The 7,362-nt window shown below is 42.1% G+C and overlaps 1 protein-coding gene across 2 annotated transcripts in view; it reads left to right on the forward strand.

Annotated features, from left to right (window-relative positions):
• The first annotated feature begins 2,392 nt into the window (after nt 1–2,392).
• Npy1r (neuropeptide Y receptor Y1) overlaps nt 2,393–7,362 on the forward strand; it is a 9,927-nt gene continuing 4,957 nt past the window's right edge. Inside the window, exon 1 of one of the 2 annotated variants that reach the window (XM_008847804.2) lies at nt 2,393–2,636. The gene's annotated coding sequence lies outside the window, so the exon portion shown is untranslated. Of the gene's footprint in view, nt 2,637–3,313; nt 3,352–7,362 lie in introns of those variants that run through there. The other variant, XM_008847805.2, reaches the window with a different exon arrangement.

A 7,362-nucleotide genomic window follows, 5' to 3' on the forward strand; every position in this document is an offset into this window, starting at 1 on the left:
GTTATCCTCTGACCTCCACATATGCATGTGTGTGCCCACAAATACAAGTCTTTGAGATAAATAATCTTTCAAAAGTTTATATGTAAGATTAACACCTCACTGATGCAACTTTATACATTCGCTTAAGGGGAACACTTCCTAAAAATTAAGATAATGACAATCTACAAAGGCAGTATTTTTGTACACACCATCTTTTAGACAGACCTTTATTAATATTCTTGGAAACCATGAATAATTGAATTTAAATTATATTCTCAAATCCAAAATATTTTCTGGCATAAACATTGTTACATGAAAATATATTCTTGATAGAGAACTGAAGTATTTAACCTGTAATTCTTTCAGCAGGCTAAAACTTGCAGGTGTGGTAATCAAAACCATAAGGGAAACACCTTTTAAGAACAGTGTGCCTTATCTCCTATTCAGGATTCAAGGACTTTCTTTTCCCCCTACAGATAAGAGTTATGCAATTTGGGAGTCTTTTAGACAGATCCACTGAAGGGGTACGCTAATTGCCTCACCTTGTGTCCCTGTTCAGCATGGAAGAAGCCAGAGCGTTCTGCGGCCCTATTCCTTACCTGCAAGTTGGGTAACCTCTTCAGAGGATGGTGTGATAAAGAGGTAGAAATTGGTTAGGCAGTTAGGGTAAAAAGACCTCAAAGAAAAGTAGCCAGTTTCTTGGCTAAAACTCACAATGTCCTTGGGCCTCTTAGCAACATACTCCATTCCAAAGGCCAAAAATATTGAAAGCATTTGGGAGCTTTTATCTAATCCTTAAAAGAGTTTAGGGTTACCTCTTCAGAGGGGGAATGTTAGAGCCGTCAAAAGCCCCATAAAAAAAAATTAAAGAAGAAAAAATAAGAGTACATGAAGTTATCAGAAAAAAGTGATGGAGAGATATGGGAGGAGTTGGGAGGGAGTGGGCATAGATTTGATAAAAACACCTTATATGCATGTATGAAATTCTCAGTATTTTAAAAAAACAATGCCTTGGAATGGAGTAGACAGAGGAGGGGTGTTAAACATAGCAGCATAAACATAACCCAGATAAATGAGTATAATATTACAATTTTAAGGAACTGAAATTCCTAAAACTGTGCCTTACCTTTCTACTCTCTGTGTGTGCTATCACTTAGGGTCTGGCATTTTACTTTAAACATTAGTGCTATTCAAAAATATGTATGCCATTTATTATTAAATAGTGTACATTTTATAGTACTGGCTTTTTAATTCTTGATCAGAATCCTCTTCCAGCTACATGTCCAATGACAAATATTTTGGATAGCTTTCCCGGAAAAAGACCCAGAGACTTGCCCTGATTTCTCTCTGCACAAATAAAGGAGCATAAATTGAGCACTAAATAATCTTTATTCAAACCAACCATCAGAAAAAGAAAACATTTTTAACAGTGTCAATCTCAGGTGTTTCCATGTCTTGGAATTGTACTTTGCTTTTACTTTGAAGACAAGTAATCATTGTTTTGTAATAAAAAGCTTACATGCGAAGTAGCGTTCGTATCTTTATCCGGAAGATTTTCTATTTGTTAGCAATTTGAATTGAGAGACATTTTGGTCATCTACATCAGTAAATCTTGTGTTTGCAAGCGCATGTTACAAAGCTCTGACTTTTCAAAGTGAAATAGAACCACGTGAAATATGAGATCTGTGTGTCAGTAATTAGCCGGAAATATTGGACATCATGAAGTGTTGCATGGGCCATGTCCTCCGAGCACAATCACTTCCACATTGTGTTTCACACTGTAGCAAATTAATCACCAGGAAAATTGCATTGAGTTCTGACCTCGGAAATGCTGGGCTTCATCGCGAGCCCCCTTCCCCACAAACAAAACAAAACAACAAAAGCCTGAAAAAAAAAAAAAAGTCAGCTGGTTGCTGGGAAGGAGTCTGACTCAAATGCATTTTCGTGGTGGGGCGGGGAAAGGCTCAAACGCCAGACTTTCATCCGAGACTCGCAACCTTGGCTTTTTAAAGATCTTTTTTGTTGTTGTTCCTTTACAGATGAGAAAAATAACTTCTCGGTACTGGCGTACGGAGTACTGGAGCGTCACAAAGGAAAGCAGAAAACCTATTAGTAGCGTCGCTGCGGTGAAGTGCATCTTTCCTCTTCCTCTGAATAACCTCTCGAAATTTTCCTTCTGGAGTTGGGCTTCGGCTCCAGCACAGCTGGAGGACTTCGGCCACAAGATGGCACTGACCTGCAGACAAAGGAAATCGCAGTGGCACTGACTTTTAAAACAGGCTTGTAAATGTGCCTTCCCGGAGTCGAGGGCTACGTGGGGAGGAGGGCTTGCCACCCTCTGCTCCGTGCGTATGGGTCTGACAGTTTGGCTTACGTTTAACTGCCTTTCTTTCCAGAATTCCTAGGCAACGCACCCCCGAGGTGTGGTGTGCATCCCAGGAGATGAACTGTTGGGAGGAGGGTGTGGGGGAACGTTGGGCGCTCCTCGTGGGGTGCCGTCACGTGATCCGGGACGAGGTGGAGTTCGGCTTTAAGGGGGCGTCTCTTCCTATCTTCCTCAATCTTTAGGATTTGAGCAGGAGAAATACCGACGGATCTTTCGTCCCTTCTTTACACCCTTCCCTCTTTAATACAGGGGAAAAGACGTTTCAACGAAGGTAAGTTTCAAGTTGGTGTTCTTAAGAGACTTTTCAGGAATCTTACCTGTAGGGTGGAGGGATGATAGAAAGATGCGGGTATCTGGATCCGGTTGCGGGAACTGACTGGGGCTTGGAGTCAGCCTTTTGCTTTGGCTCCCAGTGTGAGCTGGTGGCAGGATGTTCTAGACTGTGGGACACTTCTGGGGCATGTACCTATGGATGTAGGGCCAGGCCACGCTGGCAAAAGGAGAGGGTACCATCTGAGTTTGCACATCCCGCATCCTGCTGCTGAGGGTTCGAGGTGGGGATCCAAGTTTTCCTCTGTTCTAGCTCTCTTAGAAGCAGGAGGAGGTGTTCTTCTTCCCTCCTCCTGGGTCCTCTTCCCCATTTTTCTGGAGTGCCAGGAGGAGTTTTCTTAGGGTACCCTGCTGGGATGTGCTGGGATGCGCTGGGCAGGGGTGGGGTTCGGCGGGTCGTTACCCTGTCTTTGGGTCCCGCTGCGCTTGTCCCGCTGGTCCCTGTGGCTGGCAGAGGTGCAGGCTGTCCCTAGGATGCGGACTTCAGAGCGGGCACGCCCCTCCCCCACTTGTATGACCTGGAATGGACCCTCCCTCTCCCCAGTAACCCTGTTCAGATCACTTCCAGTCTGTGCATAAGCCCTGCAAGACACGCTGAGCCCTGTCCTCCTTTTTCGGAGTTTTAATCATAGAACACTACAGCTTCTTTCAAAACGGTAATCACGCTGGGTTAGGGTATTGGGGATAGATTGGAGGCAGAGGTAGTAGGTTGTTGAGCTCGTAGGTGGGGAGATTACAGAGACCTTGGTGTTTGAAGAACCCTTGCAGGGCTAAAGAGAAAGAGAACTGACTTTGGACTTGGGGCCATGCTTGTTAGCTTAGGACTGTCGTAGATACCTTCTTTTTTTGCCAGTCTCTTGTCTAGGTAGAGACTCTTTGATAGATGGGTGGGAGTCTCTGTGTGTATGTGTGTGTATAGGGTGAGGAATGGGACAGAAATCTGAGCAAGTCACATAGTTACACAATATGAAAAAGATCGGTGGTGAGACAGGAGTTGGAATGCATCCCAGTTCACTCTTTGGTAAGTCCTGGAGCATGGGCAGAACCTCCGGGAGGGAAGAGGTGGGCAGAGGGAGTGGAGGTAGAGTGTGTCTCCACGATTCGATTCTTTTTTGTTGCTTTTGTTTTTTGAGTGCTCTGTGATTTGCCAGGCACACCTGGGTCTTCTGAGAAACATAACCCCTCTGGGTGATAACACAGCAGAAGGAGATGCAGGGCTTGTGTGTTTGTTGGCCCTGGGGCACTAGAACTGAGAACAGTAGCATTCAGGTCTCACAGTCCTGAGCAGGCTCCAGCTCACCCAGGAAAGAGACAGAGGGGGAGAGAGAGAGAGAGAGAGAGAGAGAGAGAGAGAGAGAACTGCAAAGAGCCTAATTTCCCATCCATCCTAAAGATGGGTGCTCTGAAGTCGCTGCCACATACTAGCCTTACTTGTCGTCTTAAGGCAGCTGTCTGTTGAACAAGCCCTTCCCCCAAGCCTGGAAGGATCAAGGAATTATGTAACCCATTTAGATAAGCTAGCAGGAACTTTGGCTGTATGTCTTGTCTCAAAGCTAACCTTTCTTTTTCAAAACAAGTGAGCAAGATTGAGTGTATTTGATATGTAGATCAATGTATACATATATACATATGTATCTATCATCTATCTATATTATCTATCTATCTAATGTAATCAGGTTTTGCCCAAAGAGCTGTATTTCCTGGTAGGACCCACACTGCAAACAACAGTGAAAGCCAGCATGCCTATTGGAAACAAGATTCCCTTCCCTAGGGGGATTATTTTCCCAACTGGTAGTGTATGTAATGTCTAATATCTCTGTTTCGTCTCTGAATGCACATGACAGCTCTATCGAGAACAAAGTCTTTAATTTTTGGAAGACTTGCAGTTGTACAACAACTCACTGTACAGATATATCACAGAAGAGGAAATATCAAATTGTTTTCTTTCACAAAGATGTGTAAACTCTCGCTTAGAAGTGGTATTTTTCTGATTATTATTCTTTCTTGAAATTATACTAAGATTAAAAAAAACATCATATGCATTGTATCTAACATAAAACTGTTTCACACAATTAGGAAGACTATTGATCCTGCACTTAACAAAAGAAGCTTGCAAACTTTAAAAAAAATGAAATTTGCCTTGTCTGTGTAGATTAATTAATTGGCTTTTATTTAATAGGAAAACTGTTCTTCATAGGATTTGTCTATCCAAGGTAATTTCAAAGGTATCAGAATATAATTGTGGTGGTATGTTTACTGAAACTCATTTGTAAGAGAATCATCTTTACAGCTCATGGATTGAAATAATTATTAAATATTTGCATGAATTCCATAGTTGTCAAAGTAGACTGGATGTAAAGTTTCTCTTTTCTTTCTGCCCACTGCAAACACAATGCACTGGGCTCCATTTCCTCCCCCTTGGGTTGTTGCAAAAGCCTCTTGAATGAGTCTCCCTGCTTCTCTTTCCATTCTTAAATGTGCTTCAAGCAGTAGCTAGAGCGAAAACTTTTTTTTTTTTTTTTTTTGCATCTTTTCATGTGTTGAGGGGGTTGCACCTGGAGGTCAGAGGATGACTTATAGGAGTTGGTTCTCTCCCCCATGGATTCTAGAGATCGAACTCAGGTTGTCAGGCTTGGCGGCCAGCACCTTTGCTCACTCATCCATCCTGCTGTCCCCTAGAGTAACAACTTCATGTTTGCCAAAGGTTCCTTGAGTCTTGGAGTAAAAGGCAAAGACCACCCCATTAAACTCCTGCACTGCCTGCCCCTTCTCCCGTAGTCTTCCCAGTTAACTCCCTCTAGTCCACCCTGCACTTCTGCTTTCCTTGCTGCTTACAGGGCAGGTACACTTCAGCCTTACAGAGTCTTCATGGGGATGCTACCCCAGGAATGCTGCTTAGCTTCCTAGCCCCCCACTATTGTCTCTCCACTGTCTTTACTCACATGCCAGGGTCGCAAGTGGTCAAATGCTTCCTTACCACCCAGGATTAACTGTATTTCCCAACAAACCCAGTCTCCTTTCTCTGTTCACTGCTCACAATACTTGTCAACCTAGGATATTAGGTCTGTATTTTTTCTCATCTTTCTCTGTCCACAAGACTAGAAATGCAATGAAAAGGCCATTGCTCTCTCCACCAAAACCATGTCTGACAAGAAATAAGTGTTAAATAAATATTTGTTGGATGAATGAATGTTGCTTTAGAAAGAGTTCTTTTTAAATATACAAAATGTAAATATTTCCCCAATCACCTGACCTAAAACAATGACAATTAAAATAGACTAGAATGAGTATTCTAACTTGTTTTGCATAAGATCCATAGATCCTGCCATCAATGTTGAGACTGACTTTTAAAAAAGCTATTCCAACTACGCACCTATTATAATGATGAACATCCTACGAAGATCCTATGAAGTATGCACAAACCTACCTAAAGACACTGTATTTGATTGGATGGGAGCTAATTAAGACTTCTAGGGACTAATGAAGATTTGATGGAGGGGTAGAATTTGGATTGTTGAGGAGATAGGACACCTAACAAATGCTAGGGGTAGGACACCTAACAAATGGTAGGGGTGAGGATGTGGAACTCTATTTGGTAGACTGGGAATAAACTGGACTGCTTAGAACAGAACAGAACATTGAGGCTATTAGAGAAAAGAGTGGAAGGAAGGATATAACCTGGAGCATCTTTAAGTTCCAGGCTGAGGGGTGTCAACAATCCATACTTCATGCACTTCCCAATAGACTCCCCATCCTCCTGGTGGAGCTCAGTGATAAGAAAGCAAAGCAAGGCCGTAGGTATTGAGAATATACTTTGCTACTGTGCTAGTATTACTTTAAATAGTAAGGAAAAACTAACTAGTAACTTTAAGAGGAAGGTATGATGCTAAGTTTACTTGACTTCTTGAAGGTAAATAGCTTTCCAAAACTTTGAATGATTACCCACTTCCTCAAGGTTTGCTCTCACTCCCTGACTGATATTAATTGCTAATGTTTTCCTTTGCTTTGGAATTCTTGAGGGAAAACATGTGGTTATCCCATAAGTATCAGGGAGTCATGTCAGATTGCATAGAAAATTCTGTTTCTAATGGTGTCCACATGATGTCGTTCCATGACTATGCTTTAATGTTATCTTTTTATTTTGTGAAAGTTCATATATTTATTATTATTATTATTATCATCATTATTATTATTTATGTGTAGGAGTGTATTGCCTACATGTATGTAAGTGCACCTGTGCTGTACAATACCTGTGGAGGTCAGAAGAAGGCACTGGATCCCTGGAACTAGAGTTTTGGACGGTTGTTAGCTGGCGTGTGGGTGCTGAGATTCAAACCTGGATCCTCTGTAAGGGCAGCTAGTGCTCTTAACCTCTAAGCCATCTCTCCAGCCTCAGATAACCCAGTTTGATAAGGTCAAGTTGTGATTTCATAATAGAAAAGACCTCACATTCTAGAAAGTCAAGTCCCTGGAAGAAAGGTTTGCTAGAGCCACAGCTTAAGAGGCATGTACACTTCTGTTCATTAAATTTCTCATTTTCTTTTTCATGGAAATAAATCTACACAATTTTCTTCTTTGTTCTAAAACAAGGAAGAAAGACAGACAATTCAGTCTCTTAACACCGGCACAATAGTCAGTTAATTAGCATAAGAAATCCTGTCTCATGT

Source organism: Nannospalax galili, unplaced genomic scaffold, assembly GCF_000622305.1.
Source record: "Nannospalax galili isolate Female #2095 unplaced genomic scaffold, S.galili_v1.0 scaffold283, whole genome shotgun sequence".
In the NCBI taxonomy this organism is placed as follows: domain Eukaryota; kingdom Metazoa; phylum Chordata; class Mammalia; order Rodentia; family Spalacidae; genus Nannospalax; species Nannospalax galili.